The 26623-nt window shown below is 40.0% G+C and overlaps 1 non-coding gene across 1 annotated transcript; it reads left to right on the top strand.

Annotated features, from left to right (window-relative positions):
* Positions 1–14914: 14914 nt before the first annotated feature.
* On the top strand, positions 14915–14989 carry Trnal-caa. Its single transcript has one exon. It is a non-coding gene; the product is annotated as a tRNA-Leu (tRNA).
* The last annotated feature ends 11634 nt before the right edge of the window (positions 14990–26623 follow it).

Raw genomic sequence — 26623 nt, 5'->3', positions numbered from 1 at the left:
GGGGTTTAGGTAGGGACTCACTGCCGGCCATTCCATTACTTCAATTTCCAGGTTTCGCAAGACATTCCTTCTGATTCCTACCACATGGGCCCAGGCATTACAAGGGATTCCAGGGCACCACCGTATGCAGCAGTCACCACATGGTCCAACAAGATCTGTTCGATGTACTGCTTGGTGGTAAGGCGACCATGGACAATGACAAGATCTGCATGGCTGCCAACACTGAAGCCTCCCCGCAACACCACAAAACTTTGAAATCTGTCGATTTCCTGAACGACATCTGGCAGATATTGTTCACCATGGGTCACCACACACGAGCACGTCCATCACCTTGTGTCAGAGGATATCTGGATTCATCTGTGAACGTTTCGCCAGTGACGAAGTTGCCAGTTGACAAGGGGACGGCAAAACTAAAGGCGAGCTGCAAGACGTTGTGTCAAGGGGGGGTACTCTCTGAGCAGATACAGCGGCTGTAGTGGCCCTTCTGCTATCGTACAGTGCTCTGGCGCTATTCATGAAGCTCCGCAACACAGCGATGGTCAGATATCGGCCTTCACGAGCGGGTTGTAATGAGTCGGCAACTTTGTCCAATGCGCTGTGTGTACTAATCTGTCTCCCTCTAGCATGTTCACAACCTATGGGTGACACATGGAGGGGCATTGGCAGCAACAGTAACGCAACCGAAAGTCCATCCTATTTGGATTAAACAGATCACCCTCGCGAAATGCATTGCATTAAGATGTTGCATTGCATGTGCTTAGTTGAATACAATGTCCACAAATGATAACTGACATATATGAGGTTTGCCCAGAAACTAACACACTGCATTTCTTTTTTCTTCAGCAATTCTTTTTTGAGCATAATGAGAACTACACACAAGAAAGAAAGATGTTTTATCTACACACCCTATTTTTCCATGTAATCTCCATCCCATTGAACGGCCTTCCTCCAGCACGAAACAAGAGTACGTAAAGCCTGTCGGTACCAATCCACCAATCCTTGTCCTGGTGGCGGAGCCAGTGCTTCCGTGTGTGAATCACCTCCTCATCGTCCTCAAAATGTCTTCCTTTAATGGCCCAAACAAGTGGAAGACCGGGGGGGGGCTAGGTCAGGTGTGACAGCCGTGGATGGTCTTGAATATTCCCCGCAGTTTCTTCCCGTGCAGTGAGAAATTCGTGACGGCACGTTGCTTGTAACGTACATCACCTACAGACGCCATTTTGAAACTGTCCTGCAGCTACGCTATCTGTCGGAAGTGACGGGAACTTGGCGCTCTCACTCAGGAGACTTCAAATAATACATACGTAACGTTTCACATTCGTAGCATTGGTTTCGGATGACAAAAAAATGTGGTGCATTACTTTCTGGGCAATGCTCGTATGTACCTCACTACAAAACACTGAAGACACCGGTACTCACTTCCTTCTGAGGGGGTTACCTGGCACAGTGATGCATAACACAGCCAACGAATAGCGAATGGTTTTAATTGTTGCTTACACTGAAAGCGAAGATCTAAAACTATGCGATAAGATCACAGTTACCGCTTGTATCAAAATAGATTTAACATACCGGACCTTGATACACATGTTCCCCTAATTCTTTCCAACATTGGATTAGAGTGACGATGTGATTGGAGATACTATTACGCAGAATGTGTCTGACTCTAGAATCAGGGAACAAATGCAAAAGTATCCGATCCAAGCTCGACACAAGTTTTAGAAATAACTGAGTCAAACGATAGTGCTTTGGTTTACTTTGACTCTCGCCACATTTGTGTGTTCCAAAGTAGGGCTGATAGCAAACAGGTCGCGCACCCAGTTCATGTGCCGCGTCATTCCAAATCAGCGCCAGGGCAGCTCCGTACTCAACAACACCAGCATTGGTAGGGAGGTGGCACACGTTGTTAAATCCTGCTCTCAGTGCTACACGTCACACAATCGGCAGGAGCACCCCTGCTGTGACGCACTGTGTTTTCATCGCAACAAGAACGGGCATGAATAATCAGTGTGTTTGCAAAAGCGACAGCCACACAAGCAATCGGTTCCTTGTTTTGGTCTAGGAATTTCAATGTTGCACTTTCACAGCCATCTTGTGCTAACCATGGTGCCACGTCAGTGTCAAAATCAGTGTCACAGAGGTCTCAGAACTCTTATCCTATTTAGCGGCTAGCAAACAAACGTTTCGTCACTTTGCAGATTGCTTATCGCAACGTGCACGTGCGGTTAGATACGGGTGCTTCAGTGACTATTTTGAACAGACATGCATATGAACTGTTATGAAAGTCTAAATTGTACAAGCCAGAGCCAACTCTCTCAGCTTACAACGTTCATGACATCCCAGTTCTCTGTGTTTGTGGCCTGCCTGCCACTTTTCATGGTGTTACAAAGACAGTGCCATTCAGTGTTGTGTTCAAAGGATAGTTAAAACATTTTTAATATTGAGTCATGCGATCTTTTTGGGTTGCAAATCCAGGAGAATGTACTTTCCGTGAATTTTCTATGCATCAGAACAGTGTTTAGAAACTTCACGGAGACTTCAGTGGACTTTTTCAGGATGGCCCAGGCGAAGCAAACAGTTTTAAGGCTCACGTTACAATGAAGGAAAACGTGTAACTTCGGTTTTATCGGGCATGGCCCGTATTTCAAGCAATTAGAGTTCAAGTCGCTCAACATTTGATAATCTTGCAGGATAAAAAGATAATCACTCCAGCAGCAGGTAGTCAGTGAGCACTTCTTTAGTAATCGCTATGCCCTCTGGCCAATTACAGTTGTCTGCTGATTTCAAGTCAACGATGAATCTTCAAACAGTGATTCACTCGTTTCTGCTTCGCTGGGCTGATGAAATGATAGTTAAACTAGGAGCAGAGCACATATTCTCCAAAATAACCATACGGCATGCCTACTTGCAGACTCCATTGGAGGAGTAGTCTCAAAAATTTTTTGAGGTCAACATCCACGTGTGATTCAAATTTTTACGTTTGCCCTTCGGCTTTGCTTCACCTTCTGCAATTTTTCAGCGCTATGTTGAACAACTAACTGCTACAGCGCCTTTTTATACGAATTATTTGAATGATATTGTGGTTTCTGGACGTACTCCGGAGAAAAACCTCTTTAACCTGAGAAGTTTATTGCAAGTTCTCACTGCTGCTTGTCTCAAGCGCAACAACAACCAGTTTTCTTGCTTTCAAACTGAAATTGAGTACTTAGGCTACGTAGTTCACGCTCAGGGCATCCATCATTCGCAGCCTCATTCAACTACAATTCGCGAACTCCCAGCGCCTTGGAATGTAAGTGAACTACAAGTTGTACTAGGAAAAATCAACTGCTACATTCGTTTCCTTCTGAATGCAGCGCAAATTCCTACTCCGTTGCACAGATTACTCTGGAAAGGCCTAGGCCTCTAGAGAGTGTCGGACTGCTTTCCACCAACTGAAGGATACTTCGTTGAGTGACAGATGTTTAATCCATTTTGATCCCGCTAAGCCAGTCGTCTCGGTGGTCTACGCTTCCTCATGTGGGACTGGTACAGTGCTTCCGTCCTGTTGAACCTATGGAGAAATTGATTGCTCTCGCATCCAAGATCTTGACTAAGGCTCAGTGCAATTATTCCTCGCTAGGGAAGGAATCTCTTGCCATTATCTAGGGTGTGACAAAAGTCCACCGGTATCTTTCTGGAAGGATATTTTATTTGGTGACAGGCCACAAACAGCTGACGTCAGTGTTCAGCCCTTCCAAACCAGTCCCGCCATACACAGCGCAGAAACTGCAGCGTTGGTCTTTGATATTCTCAAGTCACCGGTATGAAATCATGTACCGTCTAACAGCCAAACATTACAATGCAGTCAACCACTCTCGGTTACCAGTTGGCAACAATACAGCTTTCGACGCATCTGAAGACTACTGTTCCCTTATTGATGTGTGGGACCATGAAACTCTCCATGGATTCTCCATCTATCATCGCTGGACTGCTCAGGCGACAGCTGCGCATCCCAGTGTAGAAGTCGGGCTGCAGCACATCCTCACCAGTAGGCCATATACGGTCAAAGTTGTTCGCAGTCCACTTACCTGACAGTTCTTTGTGCTTCGGCACTGCCTGTCTGTACAAAAAGACATCATTCTGCTTTACTCAGATAATGATCAGTCCTGTGTGACAGTTCTACAGTCTGTACAGAAGGAAGTTCTTTGTGAATGAGATTTTCACTCTTCACCAGAGTGTGCGCTGATATGAAACTTCCTGGCAGTAAGTTTGGAAGGTAGGAGACGAGGTACTGGCGGAAGTAAAGCTATGAGGACGAGGCGTGAGTCGTGCTTGGGTAGCTCAGTCGATGAGCACTTTCCCACGAAATGCAAAGGTCCCGAGTTCGAGTCTTGGTCCGGCACACAGTTTTAATCTTCCAGGAAGTTTCATATCAGCGCACACTCCGCTGCAGAGTGAAAATCTCATTCTGGAAACAACCCCCAGGCTGTGGCTAAGGCCGGTATTACACTATCAAATTTCTTTGTCAAATATCTTTGTCCAATATCTTTGTCAAAGCTATTTGATGGTGTAATAGGGAACTTTGTCAAATGTCGTCCAATACTTGATCAAACCTAGGGCCTCACTGTAGATTTGATCAAAGAAGTCGCTTGTCTTCTGTTCACTGCAATGTGACATGTTACCACATGGAGCGCTAGCATCGCTGCATTCTGTTGTCTGTAGTGTTTTTATAAACATTGCCGGTAAATACAATTGGTGTGTGCCGACAACTACAAAATTAATAGAGAGGTATGAAGCTGATGAGGCACTTTACAACGCGAGGCACGCTGAATACAAAAATAGATTACAAAGATTGGAGACCTGACCTGACCTAACCTAACCTAACCTAACCTAACCTAACCCTCTCCTGTAGCAAGGAATCTGAGCGTTACAGTGAGCCTGTCTTCTGCAGATGTAGCACTTCTTAAGTAGTGAATATTGTGCTTTGTGATATGAGGATACACTTCACTGAGCACATACCGAAATGTATGCTCATCCATTCTTAAGTAATTGATGTACGACCTGACGTCCTCCACTATAAGCTCACTTAACAAGTTTTGTAGAATGCTTTTATCGTGTTGTCATAAAACCCACGGCTTCACCCAGGTATGGTTCCTTTTTTTCCTCCCGCTTCTCTTCCGCATGTGCACACAGTGCAATTGTGGTACATGCAACTGCTGCGGTTAATAACAAGTTGTTGTCAGCCATCTTGAACTTTGACGAAAAATATGATGACAGTGTAATACCCCTTCTAGCGCTACGTCAAAGATCTTTGTCAAATATATTTGACGGAATATTTGAGCACATCTTTGATCAAATCTTTGACAAAGAAATTTGATAGTGTAATACCGGCCTAAGCCATGTCTCCACAATATCCTTTCTTTCAGGAGTGCTAGTCCTGCAAGGTTCGCAGGAGAGCTTCTGTAAAGTTTGGAAGGTAGGAGTCGAGGTACTGGCGGAAGTAAAGCTGTGAGGACGGGGCGTGAGTCGTGCTTGGGTAGCTCAGTCGGTGAGCACTTGCCCGCGAAAGGCAAAGTTCCCGAGTTCGAGTCTCGGTCCGGCACACAGTTTTAATCTGCCACGAAGTTCTTCGTCTTTTGCATCAAGGCCATTCGTGCATACTGTGTGCAAACCAGCTCACCTAGCTCCAATGTACGTGTGTTGGGATGGACTCACATTGTAAATGGTTGATCTCTCATTATCAGGAATGTGCACAGCTCTAGGCTACTCCATTTCTTCGTTTGGTCCGAGCGTGAAGTATTGGGTAGCAGAGCAGTAACTAGAGCCATGGTGTGTTGAAGGTGAGTAAAAAGGGGTGGGGAGGGGGTCGCGTGTACCCATCTTGTTTTGAAATCCTGTTCAAAACACGTTATTTTATGCGAAAAACAGGTACGTAATATGAGTACACAAAATGCCAACCTCATGTATATACAAGACGATTCAACTGTCCCTACCTGTGGGTCCATGCAGCTCAAAGAGCCTCCAAATACCATGCACAAGATTGTGGTATTTTCTGCCTTGCTACATGCAAACTATTAGTCCCAAAAAAATTAACAGAATCTTTTTGTAGAAAAAGTAATATAGCTAAATTTTGTACACGGCCACGTTTTCGCTAGAGACCGTAGTTTTCGAATTATTCAAGAAAAATGTACAAAAGTGACTTTTCTCTAATACCTCGAAAGCCGTGGCCTCTAGCGGAAACGTACCTCAGTACAAAATGTAACTATACGACATTTCTTACAAAAGGTCTTCTCCATATTTTTCTGTAGGACTAATCGTAATGAGCGAGAGAATATAAAAAATCTCGTGCTTGGTTTTTGAAAGCATTGTGGGATGCATAAAACCCATATGTAAGGGCAGCTGAATCATCCTGTATTCGTTCAAATATTGGTTTAATATTATTATTGTACTGTTGTTTGCATATCAAAATGAATCAGTCCAAGCAAGAGAAGAATTATTGTGAAATGAAATTAGCGATTTTCGATTTAAAATTTAATCATGCCAGTCATTTTGAAGTGTAGCGCTTCTCCTGCAAACGTAGTACACTTTAACAGTGTCCATAATCCAAAGGAAATAATGCACAACAGCGATGTTAATAATTAAATACCGTTACACTACTACTTTAATGACACACTAGTTGGTAAGCTCATTCATTTGGGGGAGGTTGCTATCGACAGGCCACCTAAAGAAAATGTGTAATAAAATACTTGGATAGTGTAATAAATGTCTTATTTTGAGTGTAACTTGAACATAGCATTTCGCTATAGTAGACGCAGAAGTCACAAATATTCATTGTAAATCATAAATTTGAAAAATAAAACATGTGCCCTCTGCTCAGTCAAGGAGACTGGATTTCTCCATTGGGCCAGGCAGTTTCCGTGAACGGACTATAAATACTACACACATCTAAGCAATGTGAAAACATTTCGTATTCTTTTTTTTTTTTTTTTACTTTGAGTAATTTTTTGTTGAATTTTGAAATCGAATAACTTGTGTTCAAAACCGAAGAGACTAAAACTAGAAATGTCGCCTTTGAAGATTAAAAAGGAAACACGTTTGACTCATCTCAAAACACAAACTATTAGAAAACATTTAATGGAAACCATAACTTTTTTTTCATAGTGGGCTACTTTGGCATAACATCAGACAAAATTCAAGGTGTCTCATTCGAGGCAACTCGAACAGCGTTGCTTAACATCTAGTCTCCATCCACAGCACGTAACTTTATATCGTGAATATGATTATGTCGTGTTAATTGCTCATAGTTCACAGTGACAACCGCGCAAAATTCATCCCATTACCGTATCACTATGACGTGTCAATCATTGATACTGGTCAATTACAAGAACATAGTGCAAATGATCCTACCTTTTTTTTCACTTTTACTTTTTGTCTTCGAGCAACAATTCATCACTAAGATGGCAGGTGTTTGGCAACATGGAATACACTTAATGACCGCTATAGTTGAATGGGCTTATTTGATCACTGACAGTTGCAGCGAACTGGGCAGGAGAGCATCGCAGACTTGCCTCAACCAATAGCGTAACGCGATTTTGTAAACGTCTCTACGGCAACGCCTCAGTATTGTCACAGGTCTATACCCAGCTAACGTTTGCGCCGGCACCCGTTAGCTCATCGCAGTTGAAACTGGCAACAGCATTACGAACTGTCAGGGATCATCTGTTCGCCGTATCGACTATAGCTTGTGCCTAATGTCAGTGTCCAGAGAGAAATAGAGCCGACCCATCGATGGAGCCGGCCCATCGATAGCAACTTCCCCTACATTGTATTTGTGAATGCAGCACAAAAATGTTGAAAGCCAAGAGATCTCTGACACCAGCTACAGAATAGAAACCTCCCCCTTTGACACAAGGAACGCAGTGTGTTACCAATGTCAAAACGGCGTTTCACCGGATGTTCAGTGTCATCTAGTCGGTCACTGGTGTGGCCGCTTCGATACTGAGTGAACTGTATGACCAGCCGATTTACTGGCGCACATAACTGCCTGCGAAGAAGATACTGCATATGAAGGATGTTGCTACGCTGGCTAAAATTAGCTACACAACGACGCCCAGTCGTCATGCGTAGTTGTTAAGCCTGCGGAAAAAAAGCCTTGAATACGCAGAAAAAACGGCACTGTCGTCTGCTCCAAGTTTTGATAATGTAAAGTTCCTCTTGATAATCCTGAAAGACTGAAAAATATAAGTAACAGCATAAAGAAAGCCCCAAATGCTTTCGTTTGCCTTGTAAAGAAGTTAATCGAATAGCCACATACAACGATGCTCACCAGTGACGAATGTCAGGAGCTCTCGTTCTTTGACATTTAAACTTGCAGTTTGACCGTCAACCCGTACAACTCCTGGTGACAAGCAGCTGATGCGTGAAGTTTGAAAGTTGTACATTCATAACGTCATAACTGCGTACTTTCAGAATTATGGCCCAAATTTTCCCGCGTGGTCGATTACTGGGACTAATATCTTGCATGTGTTTTTTCCTCCTTAAACCGTATGGTCAACTTGGTGGTGTTTCCTCGTGAGACAAAAATGCTGGTAGGCTTACTGAATAAATCATTAACAATCAATGTGCAGTATGGGGAGATTACTGAAGCCCAAAAATTTGACAGTTCCCGTTTTGATTGCGCAAGAGCTTACTGCTGGTCTGAGGAAATTGATATGTAATCTGTTGACTTACGTCACGGTCTTAAAAAAGAAAGTCGCAAACGTCATTAACGCTAAAAAAGTTCGGTAAGCTCCTGTCTAACATAAAACAATAACTAGGAAATCTTTAGCAATTCAAAACAAAATTAAGAAATGTGCCTCATTAGCCACTCATTCTACAAATTATCTGAATACGGTAATAAAACTCAATATTTATAGATGCAAAATACTTGTCTTTGAAAAATATTGTTGTAATAAAGTGAATAATAAGCACTAATGGCAGTTGAAAAGCGGATATATGGTAAGACTGAGGAAGAATCGCCTTCTTTTAATAGTAGCAGCTCCCTTACTAAATTAGTCTTCTGGGTTAAATTTAAATGGCATAAGAGTAAATGACATAAACAGTATAGTGATAATTTAGTTAGTACACAGATTAGGTTTCTATGCTGTCTTTGTCTTACATAAAAGTATACCTTGACTCGGCTCACATCCCTGCAGGTTCTAGTTTCGAGATATTCCTTGCGATCTGACTTCGTTTCTTTACCCCGTAGACTGTAATCTTCGTTCGATTCGCACACTTCTTTAAAATTTCGTAGTCTTCGACACAGGGTCGGTATAAGGCTACAGAAATATATCGTGTGGCTCACAGTCTGGTGTAGATATTTTCATCAGACGTAAGTTTAGTTTAAATTGGCTCTGTCACCAGTATTCGAACACTGGTCCACCGTGGGAAAAGTGTGAACGCTACCACTCAGCTACACAGGGGAATTATTACGTTAATGACATGAGCAAAATGAGTAAAAGCGTAAGAAAAGGAACTAATATCTAAAAGAGGGGCTACAGAGCGCCAAATTACATGTTGCTTCTGTGGAAAAGTGTTCTCGGACCGAGCTTGCTTCGATAATCATCTATTTCAGTTTGTACCTGATTTCTTCACGCCATTTGCTCCACGAAGATTTTTGTCTGGTTAAAATCTCCAAGTGGCACCTTAGCTTATGATGCTAGAATACAGGCCATGCTCTAAGAGGTAGTAAGTCCTTTCTCTTGTGTTGCATTTTGGCTTTCAATTTTTAGCAAGGTATGGTAGCACCTGTTGCAGATATGAGTGCTAAATTACAGATTAGCCTCAATATACAGATTATATGAAATACGATAAAGCTAATATAAATGAAAATTTCTGGAAAGTTTGTCAGATGAGCTTCTGGAACAGTTCAACAGACATTCCTGTGAGCTCAAATAACATCAGTATAGTGATGTATGCTACTACACTCTGAAAGATGTTTCCATGGAGGTAAGAAAAGAAGACAGATGGCATTATAGACTTACATTGTACGTTGTTTTGAAGAGAGAGTGGGCGGGGCCTGCCGTCATCTTAAATAGCTCAAAACATTAGCAGACAATTGTTTACGATTGCTTCTTGTTCATTGTTTCTGTCATATACCTGCAACAGCTCTTTTAAATACTAAAAATTGCAGCGTTCACATGAATAACATAGTGTCTGGAAGACAATTTCCAACGTTTTTCTGTTCTTTAGTGCTTATTTGCTCTAGTAAAACGACACAATTGTTTTTTTCTTGGTACATTTCGAATAAGCAAGAAGAGAAGATTGTGATGTGAAAAGAATGTCTTCGTAATCCATGAAATTTCACTTTTACTGTATTTATATCGATATCAAATAAAGCTGGAATTCCGAAACCAATGCTTGTTCACTTAGACCTACTGCTACCACTTGTTCGCTACATTTTCAACTTTCAGCTCGTGTGCACATGTTTAAAGATCACGTTTGCAAAAAATCTACCTACGGGTTCTTTGTTAGCACATGAACGTGTGCAACGAGGAAATGAGCAAGGCATGCTACCGTACCTTGTGCATGTCAACAAAGTGAACGCTTATTGAAATGTCAAAAGTACGGAACTGCATGCAGAATGGGGTTCTTGTTTTATTAGTTTATCAATTTATCTATCTCCTCGCTTTGAAATCTTATCTATGTTATCTATGATGTAACATTCAATGTGTGGCCAATACTAGTAATTTACAGCGTAAAAAGAAACGATATGATTTTTAAACACTTTCTAGCATTACTTTAAGTGTAAGTCAGAGAATGGTCTCTAACGCTTAGAGCCTGTAAAATGGATATTTACGTAAGTCACCTTTTTTTAGTAATTGTAGCCTAACATATGTAACACGTAGGTCTACCTTTTCAACAGTTTTCTTCTCCCAGAATATTTGCCGCCTAGTAACACTGTGAGGTTCTGAGGAATAACCAAACATATTACAATTTGAATGTATGGCTACTTTGATCAACTGCTTGATTTTACTTTTGAATTAACTTTTGAGGTTTTCAAAGTAAAGTATGTAAGCCTATACCATGCTTCGTAATGTACCAATAGTTAGTTTCATGATCCACGTATCATTTCTACGATAAATTGTAATGATGTGGAACGAGCCACTTTATATTAACAACTACACTTTGTTGTGCATATGCCTCCATGCTGAACATTTATTTATTCTTTAATTAAAGACAGACGAATGTTAAATCAGTAGTTCCTACCCATCACCATTTGCACATTACAACGGCGTAAGATGAGGCCCCGGGAGTAGACAACATACCATTAGAACTAATGACAGCTTTGGGAGAGCCAGACCTAACAAAACTCTACCATTTAGTAAGCAAGATGTATGAGACAGGCGAAATACTCTCAGACTTCAAGAAGAATATAATAATTCAAATCCCAAAGAAATCAGGTGTTGACAGATGTGAAAATTACCGAACTATCAGTTTAATAATCCACGGTTGCAAAATACTAACACGAATTCGTTACAGACTAATGGAAAAACTTGTAGATGCCGACCTCGGGGAAGATCAGTTTGGATTCCGCAGAAATGATGGAACACGTGAGGCAATACTGACCCTACGACTTATCTTAGAAAATAGATTAAGGAAAGGCAAACCTACGTTTCTAGCATTTGAAGACTTAGAGAATCTTTTGACTATTTTGAGTGGAACACTCTCTTTCAAATTCTGAAGGTGGCAGGGGTAAAATACAGGGAGCGAAAGTCTATTTACATTTGTACAGAAACCAGATGGCAGTTATAAGAGTCGAGGGGCATGAAAGGGAAGCAGTGGTTGGGAAGGGAGTGAGACAGGGTTGTAGCCTATCCCCGATGTTATTCAATCTGTATATTGAGCAAGCAGTAAAGGAAACAAAAGAAAAATACAGAGTAGATACTAAAATCCATGGAGAAGAAATAAAAAATTTGAGGTTCGTCGATGACATTGTAATTCTGTCAGAGACAGCAAAGGACCTAGAAGAGCAGTTGAACGGAATGGGCAATGTCTTGAAAGGAGGATGTAAGATGAACATCAACGAAAGCAAAACGAGGATAATGGACTGTAGTCGAATTAAATTCGGTGATGCTGCCGGAATTAGATTAGGAAACGAGACACTTAAAATAGTAAAGGAGTTTTGCTATTTGGGGAGGAAAATAACTGATGATGGTCGAAGTAGAGAGGATATAAAATGTAGACTGGCAACGGCAAGGAATGCGTTTCTGAAGAAGAGAAATTTGTTAACATCGAGTTTAGATTTAAATGTCAGGAAGCCGTTTCTGAAAGTATTTGTATGGAAGTGAAACGTGGACTATTGATAGTTTAGACAAGAAGAGAATAGAAGCTTTCGAAATGTGGTGCTACAGAAGAATGCTGAAGATTAGATGGGTAGATCACATAGCTAATGAGGAGGTATTGAGTAGAATTGGAGAGAAGAGAAATTTGTGGCACAACTTGACTAGAAGAACGGATCGGTTGCTAGGGCATATTCTGAGGCATGAAGGGAACACCAATTTAGTATTGGAGGGTAGCGTGGAGGGTAAAAACCGTAGAGGGAGACCAAGGGATGAGTACACTAAACAGATTCAGAAGGATGTAGGTTGCAGTAGGTACTGGGAGATGAAGAAGCTTGCACAGGATAGAGTAGCACGGAGAGCTGCATCAAACCAGTCTCTGGACTGAAGACCACAACAACAACAATAAGATGAGGCATTTTATATCAACCGATAAGTGATCAAAATTTTTGGTTGCAGCATTGTGAAGCGGATACACAGTTACTCATACGGAGAGCAGCAGGCAGGCACGACGAAAATAGTGTTCCGACCTTCTTCAGAAATGAAATGAAATGTCGTGTGGCTAGGGCCTCCCGTCGGGTAGACCGTTCGCCTGGTGCAGGTCTTTCGATTTGACGCCACTTCGGCGACCTGCGCGTCGATGGGGACGAAATGATGATGATTAGGACAAGAAAGCAAACCACACACACCCATTTATTCAATCATACACACAAAATTCACACACACATGACCTCTGTCTCGTGCTATTCTAGCCAGAATCTTTTTTTAAAGTGACAGAAAACGAATAATTATCGGCGGGAGGAATTTAGCACATGAGTTGCTGCATCAGCAATCAGCGCTGTCAAGTAGCTGTGTGTTGTGCTGGGAAAGACCGTTAATACAGTGTGGCTCGAATCTCGGAGCGTTTTCGGTTTGGTAAGGCAATGAAAAACACGCGAAGGAAAAGCAAGTACGGGCACTGAGTCTAATAAGTCAGAGGATAGCAACAAAAGAAAAACATCACTGGTTTTTGGGATGGAAGAAAAGTCGTTAGGCAGAATCAAACAATCGGGTGTCCAGGTTGAAATATCAACAATATTCGCTGGTTCTGGCTACTGGAACCGGAGGCAACAGTTGTGTGTACGTGAGTTTTCTATGATTGTATGAATGTGTTTTTCTTCCTTACTGAAGAAGGGTTTGGCCAAAAGCTGATGCAAACACTCGCATCGTCGTGCCTGTATGCTATTTCATGTGTTTTCTCTATGGTGCGTAGCAGCCTATTCTTTTAACAATATTATAGGTGTTCCAACTTGTACCTTTCCATTCCTGTGTCTGCGGAGGGGTAGTCAAAATCCCTAACTCGTTGTACAGATGTCTACAAGATGATCGTTGATGATAACCGCATCATATTCTTTTTGAGCAATTTGTATCTTCGTTCTTAAAGTTAAGTTATACCTGAACACTATTCTATAAGCCAAAAGTGAATGGAAGTATGAAAAATATAGACAACGGTGGAAACTGAGCATGGGCACGTCAGAGTGACGTCACGAGAAAGTAACACTGCGGTGGGTCAATCTAATGTTTTTGAGCTACATAAGATGGCGGCCGTCGGCTTCTAGTTTGTGACGTAATGACAACTGCCTTTTTTTGTTTTTTACCTCCATGGATGTTACATAGAAATTCAACCGTAACCAATGTGTATTCAGTAGTAAGAATGGTAATTTCCAAGAATGATTGCCTGTTGAAGTTGCGGTGTCTAAACGATAGATATCGCACGTGCGATCGTAAATCAATCTTGCGACTATGGTGGCGGCCGTTGTGATCAATTATTTGTAATCGCCATTTTTATCTGTTTTCCGTCGTTCCCTTAGTTGCTCTATGTTTACATGCCTCCGCGAATTAATGGCAAAAAGGGAACTGTTCCCGTAGCGTACACATCACATGGACTTTCACATGACAACACCGACGACGAGTATCGGTAAGGTAAGTCGTCTCCTTTGCAATTTAAGGGTGATAACTGAAATCACAGATCCATTCGATCCGGAGGAATCCTTACAGGAGAATCTTCTTCAGTATCTCTTCTACTGTATTCACTACCGATTTTTCTACAATTTTATTTGGCTGAAATAACTGTTTGGCCCTCTTATACACTAAGCGATGACGTCCTCAACAATGAAGTAAATCTAGATGCGGTCGCAACGTTGCGCAGCATGTCAGGAAAGATCGTTAGCGAGCGAAGGATTTCTCTATTCGTAAATGAAATCAGTTAGAGCACGAGAGTAAAAGCATCATAAAGGTAAGTCGTTACCTGTCATTCACTATGGTCTCTCTTATTGAATACAGCCATCTTCGCATTGCAAGACTCGAACTCAGGACCTTTGCCTTTCACGGGCAAGTGCTCTCGGTCCGGCACACAGTTTTAATCTGCCAGGAAGTTTCATATCAGCGCACACTCCGCTGCAGAATGAAAATCTAATTCTGGAAACATCCCCCAGGCTCTGGCTAAGCCATGTCTCCGCAATACCCTTTTTTTCAGGATTGCTAGTTCTGCAAGGTTCGCAGGAGAGCTTCTGTAAAGTTTGGAAGGTAGGAGGCGAGGTATTGGCGGAAGTAAAGCTGTGAGGACGGGACGTGAGTCGTGCTTGGGTAGCTCAGTTGGTAGAGCACTTGCCCGCAAAAGGCAAAGGTCCCGAGTTCGAGTCTCGGTCCGGCACACAATTTTCATCTGCCAAGAAGTTTCAAGGAAAATAACAAATGAAGAGAAACCAAATATAAGAATTAAGGGCATATTGCTAACACAAGTTGGGGAATTAGTTTCTGGGATTGACAATAGATAGACTTCTGATTTGGGAAAATCAAATTGGAAGAACAGCTCAGAAATAAGGAGCACTATATTTTTAACGAAGAAAATGTCCAAAAAAAAGTAGTCACATGCTCTGAAAGGCTATCATCAAGAAAGTCCTATAAAACCAAATTCAAAGAACATAAAATATGTATATATTTGAAACTATCACGTATCTCAAATTAAACTGTACATCAACTCTAAACAGAGAACTACACAATTACAGCGCAAGAAGATGACTATCATATCAACAGTACTCAACTACAACTGGCCAATAAATACCTTACTAAAGCCGGGTGCTCATTATACAACAGATTACTGAACCGTTTAAAAAATACAAAAGCACTACCTTTTTTCAAAACAAATCAAAGAGATCTTTTGAAATAATATTTTGAGACCACTCAAAAGAATTAGAATGATTTTGCAGTGCTAAGGCAATAATTTGAGAAATGTGCTATATCCACTGTGTAAATGAAAAGTGAATTGAAATATTTTCTTGTGTCTCATCCATTGCAGCAGAAATTGAAACAGGTTACCTGTAGGTAATAAATTATATATTTTCTTTAATTGTCTCACATATATGTGTAAGTCTGTTGTAAAATAGTTATATGTATAATCAAATTGTAATTTGCTCTGTAGCTGAAATAGTAAATGTATACTGACATTTTGAATATCAGTCTAAACAGTGATCAAAGGATGAATGTTATGTTTCTATCATAGTGACTGTAAGGGTATAATGACACTATGCAGATGCTTTCCTTCGTCGAGTTCCTTTAGAAACTACAATAGACAGCAGGAAATCTTAAGGAATAAGATTTCTGCATCAAGCCAAGATTTTCTCAGGAAAGTAAATGTCAATACATTAATCTGACCTCCAAGTACCAGAACCTACATTATGTCCATCAGTGTATTTCATCTTCATCTGTCATGCTGCTATTATGACATACATTGATATTGTCTGTATCCTCTGAACATACCCCTCCCCACATAGTTTGTATTTTATTATTTGAATCAGTTTCAGGATTGATGAACATCTCCTTAAAATTTTTAATCACATATAATTTGTAGTTCTTCCTATTCCGAGGTTTATTGGAATTTCTGAGTGAAATATAAATCATTCAAATTTTCTTTTTTTTTTTTCTTTTGCAGGATATTTTGCTTCCCTTAGTTATCCACTGTTTCTTGCAGTCACTCAAGTTAGTACTTTCTGATGTTCTCTTAGGAAATACATTTTCAAACAGGGTAAAAAATTCATTTAGGAACAGATTAAATTTGCCATTGACATTTTTAACTGAATATAGACCTGCTGTGTCCCATTTCAACTTCTGCAAATGCCTGCTGAAGTTGACAGATTTTCACTGTTCATAGGAAATCTGCAATCATTCATTTTTAAATGTTAGTCTTGATTTTTTTTAAATGAATTGTCTTCCACGTCATAATTAATTTTGTCTTAAGGTTGTCCAGAGAACAAGGACGTACTCTGTTTTGTTCTGAATGTAGTTTCACTTGTTCTGAACAATACATTCGATGAGGTCACCTAAAGTTCTTTATATCCAGTATTGAATTATTTCCCACACTATAATCTCTACAAGGATTGAAGAACATTCTTCATCAGCTATTAACATTCCATTTCTAGACCCAACAATGTTGAATGCTTTACAGAAGCTTTGAAACTAATTGTCAGTGGTTTATCTGACCATGACTGTCAAATGTTATCCCAAAATACAGGGTGTACATTAAGTCCAGGAACACTTTCAATTATTTATTGCACAATAACCCAACACTGTACAGATATCACACATATGTCATTTTGAAGAGAAACCCTGAAAGTTTTTTTTTTCATGTTTTTAGTTTCGTAATTTGCTGATAGTCTGCACTAGTCGCAAACATGGCAATTTCAGGTGCAGAGCGAGCTTTCTGCATTGAGCTCGACAAAAACAAATGCGCTACAGCTGTTCAACAGATTTACCTCTGGCACAACAAATTTGTTATGATGGGTTGCTTGTGCCCAGCAAAGAGAAGTGGACATCCCAGTGTGAGTGAAGTGAATGTGGAGCACGTACTAGAGACATTCATAAGGAGTCCAAAGAAATCAATGCGTTGTGTGTATCGTGAACTTTATCTTTCAGAAGGCTGGGGCTCCACCCCATTGTCATCGTGAAGTTCATGGGTATCTGAACATGGTGCTGCCGCATTGATGGATCGGCCATGCTACAGAAGGAGATAGCTGTTTCATGAAATGGTCTCCCCGATCAGCAGATTTCACTCCATGTGACTTTTTTATGTGGGGACACATGTATGTACTGCCTCTACCACATGATGTAGCAGAGCTCTGGGAGAGAATACGGGAAGCAACTGCCACAGTCAAAGTGCCATGCTGGGACAGGTATGGAAAGAATTGGATTACCATATTGACATCTGCCAGGTCACTCATGGTTCGCATATCAAATGTTTGTAAAAAAAAAAAAAAAAAAAAAAGCAGAGTTTCTCTTCAAAATGCAATATGTATGACATCTATACAATGTTTATTTCTTGTGCAATAAATTGAAAGTGTTCCTGGACTTTATGTGCACCCTGTACATTGATCAGGTAATTACAGATAATAGATGAAAAGTGTTGTATTGCAGAATCATAAACAATTACTGGATTACAATGTTTAGAGACAAATTGCATGAAGAACACTAGGAGAAATTAATAAATTGGGCAATGTTGATAAAGAATTTAACTGTTCCTTGAACATAGGCCTATTGCTGTGTAGCGCATTGTCTTGATTTGTACTAAAATAAACAAGGGTGGTAAAATTAAACAGAAGCAAGGATAAGGGATGGATAACTCCTGAAATCAAACTATCTTGCACTAAGAAGAGAAAGCTCTACTTATTTCAGAGTACCAGCTGTAGTCGGGAGTTGAAACTTTATCATCACCAGTATTGTAAAATCATCCATCCCATCATTAGAAGAATAAAATCCTGCTCACAAAACATAACATTCCAAGAACAAGGAAAAAACTATTTGGAGCATAATTAAACAAGAAACATACAGAAACAGCTACTCAAATCAAACTGAGCCAACAAAAAACAGCAACATTATATATACCTGTGCTGATACTGCATGCACCATAAATGAACATTAGTTTAAAAAATGCAACCCATAGGAAGATTATAGAATTTATAATATCATTAAAAATAGTAATCCTGCTATCTGTCATGATGCTCCTAGTGGAATATTACAATCTCGTTCAAAGTTGATGAGGTTAGGAACATTTGGAGGGCTCTGAAAAGATAAGACTTCTCATACCTATGTGAGGACCCATAACCACAATGCTAGAGATGTTAAAAATGAAAGCTTACAGTAATATATCCTCCTCATTCAGAAATATTGTGGGAAAATGAATTGTTACATATACAGGATGTTTATAAATGAATATCGAGGTTTGAACACTTTATAATATTTATTCCATTAAACTTACAGTTATAAATGATATGTCAAATGAAAGAGCAACTCAAACAGTTTTACCAAAAACCTTATAAATGTTCAATGTGATTTGAGAGTGTGGTGGTGCTTCAGTAAGCTTTCTAACCCAATTGCTAGGATAATATGGGGAGCAGAGGTTTTGTTGATTGAGTCTATTGTAGAGATGAAGCAGTTCCTGCGGTTAGCTGATAGATTACAGCATCAAATGATGTCTTCCAATTCTTGTGCCTATTTATATTGTAAATGATTTTTCCTCTCAATTAAGTGTTATTTTGGAGTTCTGGGAGGTGTGTGTGTGTGGGGGGGGGGGGGGAGGGGGAGGGGGGGAGGATGAATGTATTGTCCAATATGTGGAGGTCATCTACAGGACAATAGTCTCACTGTGGTTAGAGACTTTTGAAGGTTAAACAGCTAAAAATTTTTTTGGAGACATACCCCTGGGTGGTTTTCGCTGGAAACCCTGTGGATTCTATTGATCTTGTGCATTTGGCAGTGGCCATGGAAGCTATTGTTTTAGCAGTGGAAAGAGGGATACAGCAGACCATGAATCTGTATCAGCAAGTCCAGTGAATCTGGAGGTGGAAAGAAACAGGCAAGGTTCTTTTTGCATGGGCAGTTGTTTCCATTGTAATCAACTGGGGCACATGGCTAGCAGTTGTAAGTTTTAGCATCCTGATCTTAAGGACAACTAATGGTATTCATGAGGCATTTGGGTGCCCAAAGGTTGTAACAAGATTGTGTGGTTGAACCCTGGCTCTCCTTTTATTTTCACTGCTGTTAATTGGGAGAGGGTTTGTAGCTTACTGAATTCAGAGAGAAGTTGCTCCTTAATGGACCATCACTGGTACCAAAGTCGTAGGCACATTTGTAAATTCCCAATGTTGCAGTCAATTAATCACAAATGCTCTACTGTGAATAGGAGAAAGTTTGCAGTTGCTTAGTAAGCTGCAGATCAATGTGTAATTTCAATTTGTCTTGGCCTCTCGTGTTTCTGGTACCTAGGGGTCTTTATTTTTCGCTGTTGTGGCTTTATAATAAAGAGACAATGTATTTTGTATTATGCTGGGAAAAAATTGCCAATTAAAATTTCGTCTGAAGAAGAACTAATGTGTGAGTATAATTGCATCTGTGGTGTTAATGCAGTGGAAGGGGTGGGGAATGGATTTCAGTGAGATGATCTTAAGCCGCAAAAATCTCAGGAAATTCCTGATGTTTTCGTGGATTGGTTGGGTGTTATAACCAAGATCAAATACATATTCAGTTAATGGATCACGTGCCAGGACAGCAGTCCCCTTAACGCCTGTCCCCACCCAAGATGTAGATTATTGTGAAGTAGATTGTTTATCAGTTGCTAGATGAGGGAGGAGCATTAAGCTCCTCACATTGTGTTGTGCAACAACTTTGGTTTTAGTTTCAAAAGGGAAAATAAGGGATGCTGATTGCTAATGGATTATTGGGCCTTGAGCCAGAAGGTTGTATGAGACAGTTGCATTACCAGATCTCAGTAACTGCGTTACATGGTCTGCAGGTACCCCTTATTTCACAGTGCCCTTTATGGCCTTCTGTACTGATTGGAATCTGTTTTAATTCACCAGAGTGCCATTTCACTTGGTAGTGGTTGCTGCTGTGCCATCCCACCTTCTTGATTCCCACTAGGGAGTTACACTGAAGCACCAAAGAAACTGGTACAGGCATACGTATTCAAAGACAGAGGTACGTAAACAGGCAGAATACAGCACTGTGATCAGCAATGCCTATATAAAACTACAAGTGTCTGGCGCAGTTGTTAGATTGGTTATTGTTGCTGCAGTGGCAGATTATCAAGATTTAAGTGAGTTTGTATATGGTGTTATAGTCGGCACACGAGCAATGGGACACATCATCTCCAAGGTAGTAACGAAGTGGGGATTTTCCTATATGACCATTTCACTAGTGCACTGTGAATAAAATCTCCAACATTACTGCGGCCTGAGAAAGATCCTGCAAGAACAGGACCAACAACGACTGAAGAGAACATGAGAGAAGTGCAACCCTTCCCTAAATTGCTGCGGATTTCAGTGCTGGGCCATCAACAAGTGTCAGTGTGCAAACCATTCAATGAAACATCATTGATATGGGCTTTCGGAGTCAAAGGCCCACTCATGTACCCTTGATGACTGTATGACACAAATCTCTACTCCATGCTTGGGCCCACCAACACTGACATTTGACTGTTGATGACTGGAAACACACTGCCTGCTCAGACGAGTCTCATTTGAAATTATATTTGGAGCATTGTTGTGTACAGTTATGGAGACAACCTCAAGAATCCATGGACCCTGCGCATCAGCAGAGGACTGTTCAAGCTGGTGGTAGCTCTGTAATGGTGTGATATTGAACATATCTGGAATGCCTTGCAACGTGTTGTTCAGAATAGATCTCCACTCCTACCGTACTCTCACTGATCTATGGCAGTCCTGCAGGATTCATGGTATCAGTTCCTTCCAGCACTACTTGAGACATTAGTTGAGGCCATGCCGTATCCTGTTGCAATGCTTCTGCATGCTTGCATGGGCCCTACATGATTTTAGGCTGGTGCACCAGTTTCTTTGGCTCTTCAGTATAAAGTGTCATTTTGTCTATAATTATTTGGATGACATGGTCATTTACAGTAGCACCGTTATGGAACATCTTGATCACTTAAGGCAGGATTTGCAGTGCATAAGGAAAGCCACTCTTACCCTGAAGCCTACAAAAGTTGATTTAACACATCTTTAAATTTCCTTCCCTGGGCACATGTTTCTGGCTCAGGGGATTAAAACTAATCAGGAAAGGACTAAAGCCATTAATGCTTATCCCTCCCCCCTCCACTCCCTCTGAAAGACAAAAGGATGATAGCGTATTTATCAGAATGATCACTTTCTTCCAAAAATTCATTTCCAGATTTGAACAGCTGGCTGAGCCATTAAATCAACTTTGAGCAAACATTGAGGTTTTTTGCTGTTTTTAGAGTCAACAGGCTGTGTTTGAAGACTTAAAGGTGGCTCTAAGCAATGCACTAGTTCAAGTGATCCCAGTTTTAGAGAAAAGAATGTTTGCTCCTCAAAAAGATGCATCCAATGATGTGGTAAAAGCAGTTTTGTTTCAGAAGACAGATGGGGAACATCAGCTTATTTTTAATGCATTTATGTCTTGTCTATTCCTAAAACGAAATATTTACTTTGTGAATGGAAGGCCCTCACCATTTTATTTGGTTTAGAGAAGTTTTGCTTCTATCTCGTGCATAAATACTTTGTATTAGAGACTGATAATCAAGTCCTGAGCTTAGTTTTGGGGAGATCCCAAAAGACTCTGAGCATAGCCTGTTGGGCAGTCCACATGACTGCACTTAAGTTTAGGGTGAGGCACATAAAAGGGCTCTGATAATGAAGTGGTAGGTGCATTAAGTCGTATGTTTGAGATCGAGCAAACTGCTACCAAGGCTACCATTCTGAGATTTCCTCCTTATTCAAAAATTTATAGGAAAAACATGAGGAGGATAGAATCTGGGGATTATTAAGAGGCAGTTGGAGTAAGGCAACTCAGTGAGAAAACAGCAGCTGATTATAGGATTCTTGAGCTATTGTACCCATAGTGGCAGGAGTGTCTAACATTACAATTTCCTTGTACAGTGGTGTGCTGAGTAATCTTAGCCTTTAGTTATTTTTGGCAAGGATTTCGTATTCCAGGGCCCCTTGATTGGGTATATTCCTTTATGTAATTACATGAATTATGTGTGATAGCTCTGTTTCCTTATCTTATGGTAAAGTGTCCAAATACCAGGAGCAGGTTTCGTAAATTGTATGTGATACGCTCACCTGTAAGAAGCCAACTTTCATCAATGTGGAATCAGTGGTCTCACTACAGGAGAGCCAATCATAATTTCATTATTACTTTCAGTCATTAAAATTTTAATCCATAGTGCTAATGGTAAAGTAACTTGAATATTCAATTGGAAATTATTTCTCTTTTAAACTGTGCAAAATTTCCTCGAAGACCCTCTTATAACTATAATAAGTTCATTCTTTGACTCATTTTCCTCTATCTGCCACAATTTTAATGGAGGATTGCTTGCAAATTATTTTCTTAATTGGTAGATAATTTTATATGAAGTTTGTGTTTTAAATTGTGTCAAATTTCTTTTGTGAAAACCTCTTCTAAATAAAACAAGAATTGCTCTGTAGAACTTGATCTTCTGCAATCCAGTACCTTATTGCTCCCTCCTCCTGGCATTACCATCATCTTTCAGTACCACCAGCTTCTTCTTCTGGAATTAAAAAATTATATTGTCCTTCAAAAATAAAAGCTCATCTGGATTTGATGGTGTCTGCAACAGAGTACGAAAGACTTCTTTCTATATAATAGGTACCAAGGTCATCCATAAATTATTTTGTAGGAGGATGGGACCATTGCCATACCTGGGGGTATGGAGTATTTTTAATATTTTGGAAGACAAATCGTGATTTGGTGACTTGTAAGTACCTGTAGAACAGTTCCATTTCCACCTCTTTTCTCGAAAGACAAACATCTGACTACACTATACTTTTTTCTTTTCCTTTCCCTACAACCTACAACCTTGGAGAGGGGGTGCACAGTCCCTCCCTCCCCCATCCCAACCCCCCCTTCCCCCCTGTGGCCCCAGGTGTAGGCAGCCCTGATAGGCACTGTCTTTTCTGAAAAAAGTAATGCATCACTAGCTCAAAGAATTTTTCCAGAAAAATTGAAATACACCATTGTTAAACACCTCTATAAGGGAGGTGGCAGCCCATTTCACTAGTACCAACATTTTCAAAAATTTTTGAATTGGTGATGTCTTCTTGAATAATATCCACAGTAAATCACAGTCTGGATTTAGAAGAGTTGCTCAACTGAAAATGCCCTTTACACAGTCACTCATCAAATTTTATGAGGAGTAAATAAAAAAAAATAGCACTGGGACCTCTCTAAGGCACTTGACTGTGTGAATCACAATATTCTCTTAAATAGACTGAGGTTTTGTGGAATTCATGGTACATGTATCCAATGGACAAAGTTACATCTAACCAAAAGAATGCAGAAACTTTAACTTAATAACTCAACCAATGTTCTGCTAACGGGAGATTCCCCAAGGCTCGTTCTTAGGTCCACTGTTGTTCCTTATATATGTAAACAACCTTTTCTCACATATTTAACAAGGAGAATCAGTTCTTTTTTTCCAGATGAGACTAGTGTCGTAATCAAACCAAACACACATATAGCTGCAGAATAAATGGTAACTAATGTTCTTAAAAGTATTGTTGAGTGGTTTTTCAAAAATGTGCTCACTCTGTTTCAGAAAGACACATCGTGTTCAGTTCTGCACATCCAGAGTTAACAGTGATAAGTGAACACAGTTGAGGAAATAAGAAATAGGGTGGAAACTTCAAATTTTTTAGGTGTCCACACTGATGAGAATTTAAACTGAAAAAAAATTGGAACTCCTAAAACAACTTAATTCAACCGCATCTAGTATAAGCATCGTTGCAAATATTGGATAATGTCATATTGAATAATGTTCTGGGGTAACTCACCTTTAAAAATAAAAGTCTTCATTACAAAAAAGTGCTGTAAGACTAATAATTTGTTGTGCTCACCCATAATCGTTTCATAAAAATTTGTTTAATGAGTTAGGCATTTTGACTACTGCTTCACCATAGGCTAGATTTATCCCATCATGAAGTTTGTTGTAAATAATACACTGTAGTTCAGAAGGAAAGATAATGTACATAATTACAGTACCAGAAGCAAAAATTATCTTTGGTTCTCCACATTAAGTTAATTTTTAGTACCTAAAGGGGTACACAAGGCTGCAACCAAAATTTTTATTTAGTTACCCCTTTGATATGAAACGTCTGACAGAATGAAAGGAAAATTTGAAAATAAAGGGAAAATGTTATTTTTTGACAACTTCTATTTCATAGAAGAATATCTGTTAAATAGTTAATAAATACTAATAAATGCAGTATTGTAATGTTTAAAAGGTAGTGGGTAGCAATTACTAACTAACATATCTACATAACTAAGGGGGAAGAAGGCTTGTAAATGGTCACCATGTGGCCATATTTACAAATTAATGTGTGGTGTGAATGTAAAATAACTTATTCCAAATCATTATGATTTATCACCAATAATACGTGGAAAATGACACTAGTCAGTCAATGACTCAGGCCTTATTTCCTGGCAGGCTTAAATATATTTTATATGAAAGTATGGTGTCTGTTGTTTTGGACATGTCCAAAAGAACAAACATCACACGGAATTCGCAACTGTGATACACATTATATAGATTGAAGGTGGAATGTGGAGAAATGAAAGGGAAGGGAAGGCACTGATGATATCAACTGTAATGGGACTTTATGCAGCATCAGTGGCAACAAGTGAAAATGTGTGCCAGACCAGGACTCGAACCTTGATCTCTTGCAAAGTAGGCAATTGTGTTAACCACTACACCATCTGGACACAGTGTTTATCACAATTGCGTGGCCTATCTTGGTATGCTCACCAGCTGACCCACATTCCAAACCAGTGCCACCTATCCATTGTCCATGTCCTGCATGCTACCTTATTTTAGATTCCTGTCAGGGGTCAAACTGAAGGTTGTGGATTCATTACCCACTGAGGTGAATCAATTATATGAATGTGTGGTGTCTGTGTTTTTGGACATTCAAATAGTCAAATAGTTTCCTTGTACCATTGGCAGCAGGGCAGTGACTGAAAAACTTAGATGAAATTGCAAATTAGGTGAAATTCCCTTACAAGAGGGGTGAAATGCTACCATCATTATGAGTAATGTTAGAAAACTCTTTGATGTAATGCATATTGAAACAGGGCACTTTAAATTAGTTATATGAGTGATGGAACACCAGGAGCCTACAGGCATTAAAGACTTCCACCCAAGTGGTTATTGATGTTATGCAATTTCTGCCCAGTGCCCTGAATGTGTGAGGAACTTAAACTAATGTGAGCAAGCAGGTGTAAGGCAGGGTACATGTTGCATGGGTGTGGAGATTACCACAGATGCTTCATGGTGCTAGTTCATCAAGAACAAGAACCTAAAGGAAATACAAAAATTACCATGAACCTAAGATTAGTTGGTACACAAACTGGAAGGATGAGGTGTAGCTCTAGTTGTGTTACTTTTACCCGTGATTGGATACTGAACTAATTGAGAAACTAACTGATCCTAATGTGGTGTACAGAAATCATATTATTAAATGGAACTCCATATTCACATTGTGGTACTTCATTGGCATGCCCTGAAAGTAATATGTTACTAGCCCATGTGATCAACACATACACTCAGCAACAGTACAATATAAGCAGATTATAATGGAGAAGTTGTAGTTTTTATTATTTTGTAATTACTATTCATATTGTTTTATTTGTCATAAACAAAAGAAAAACATTATTCTTACAGAGATAGAGAGAGACAGTGCATTTTGTCTGTTTCAACAGATATTTTCAGTTTTGTTTTTTCATTGTGTAACTTGAGTCAGACCAAAGCAAATAGTGCTCATCACATCTTTCGTGCTATGCTCATTATCGACAGAAAGCATCAGTTTGTTTTCCTTTACAGATACTTACTTTTAAAGCAGTATTTTATGTGCCCATTCAATAGAATGGTTCCAGATTAGTCTAGCATGGTATTTGTTTTATTGACATGTATTAACAGGGACAGCAAAACTCTTAAGAATAACCAGTACTCCAGCGGTGACAGTACTGCCCTGCCCAAGCTGACTGCTACCTCCAACCATGCAGTGCTACTGAGTCACTGCCAGGTTGCCATTTATTCGTCACGTTTTACTGCCCCTGTTAATACATAGCAATAAAATGAATATTGGACTAGACTAATTTGGGAATGGTCTATCAAATGGGCACATAAAATTTTGATTTAAAAATAATTTTATTTGTGGTGGGAGCAAACCAACACTTCCTGTCAACACTGGCCATGAATGAAATATGTGACAAGCTGTAATTGTTTGGGCTGACTTCAGCTG

This window comes from Schistocerca americana, chromosome 5 (assembly GCF_021461395.2).
Source record: "Schistocerca americana isolate TAMUIC-IGC-003095 chromosome 5, iqSchAmer2.1, whole genome shotgun sequence".
In the NCBI taxonomy this organism is placed as follows: domain Eukaryota; kingdom Metazoa; phylum Arthropoda; class Insecta; order Orthoptera; family Acrididae; genus Schistocerca; species Schistocerca americana.
Note: the sequence above shows the minus strand (reverse complement) of the source record. Positions and strands in the feature narration are given on the sequence as shown.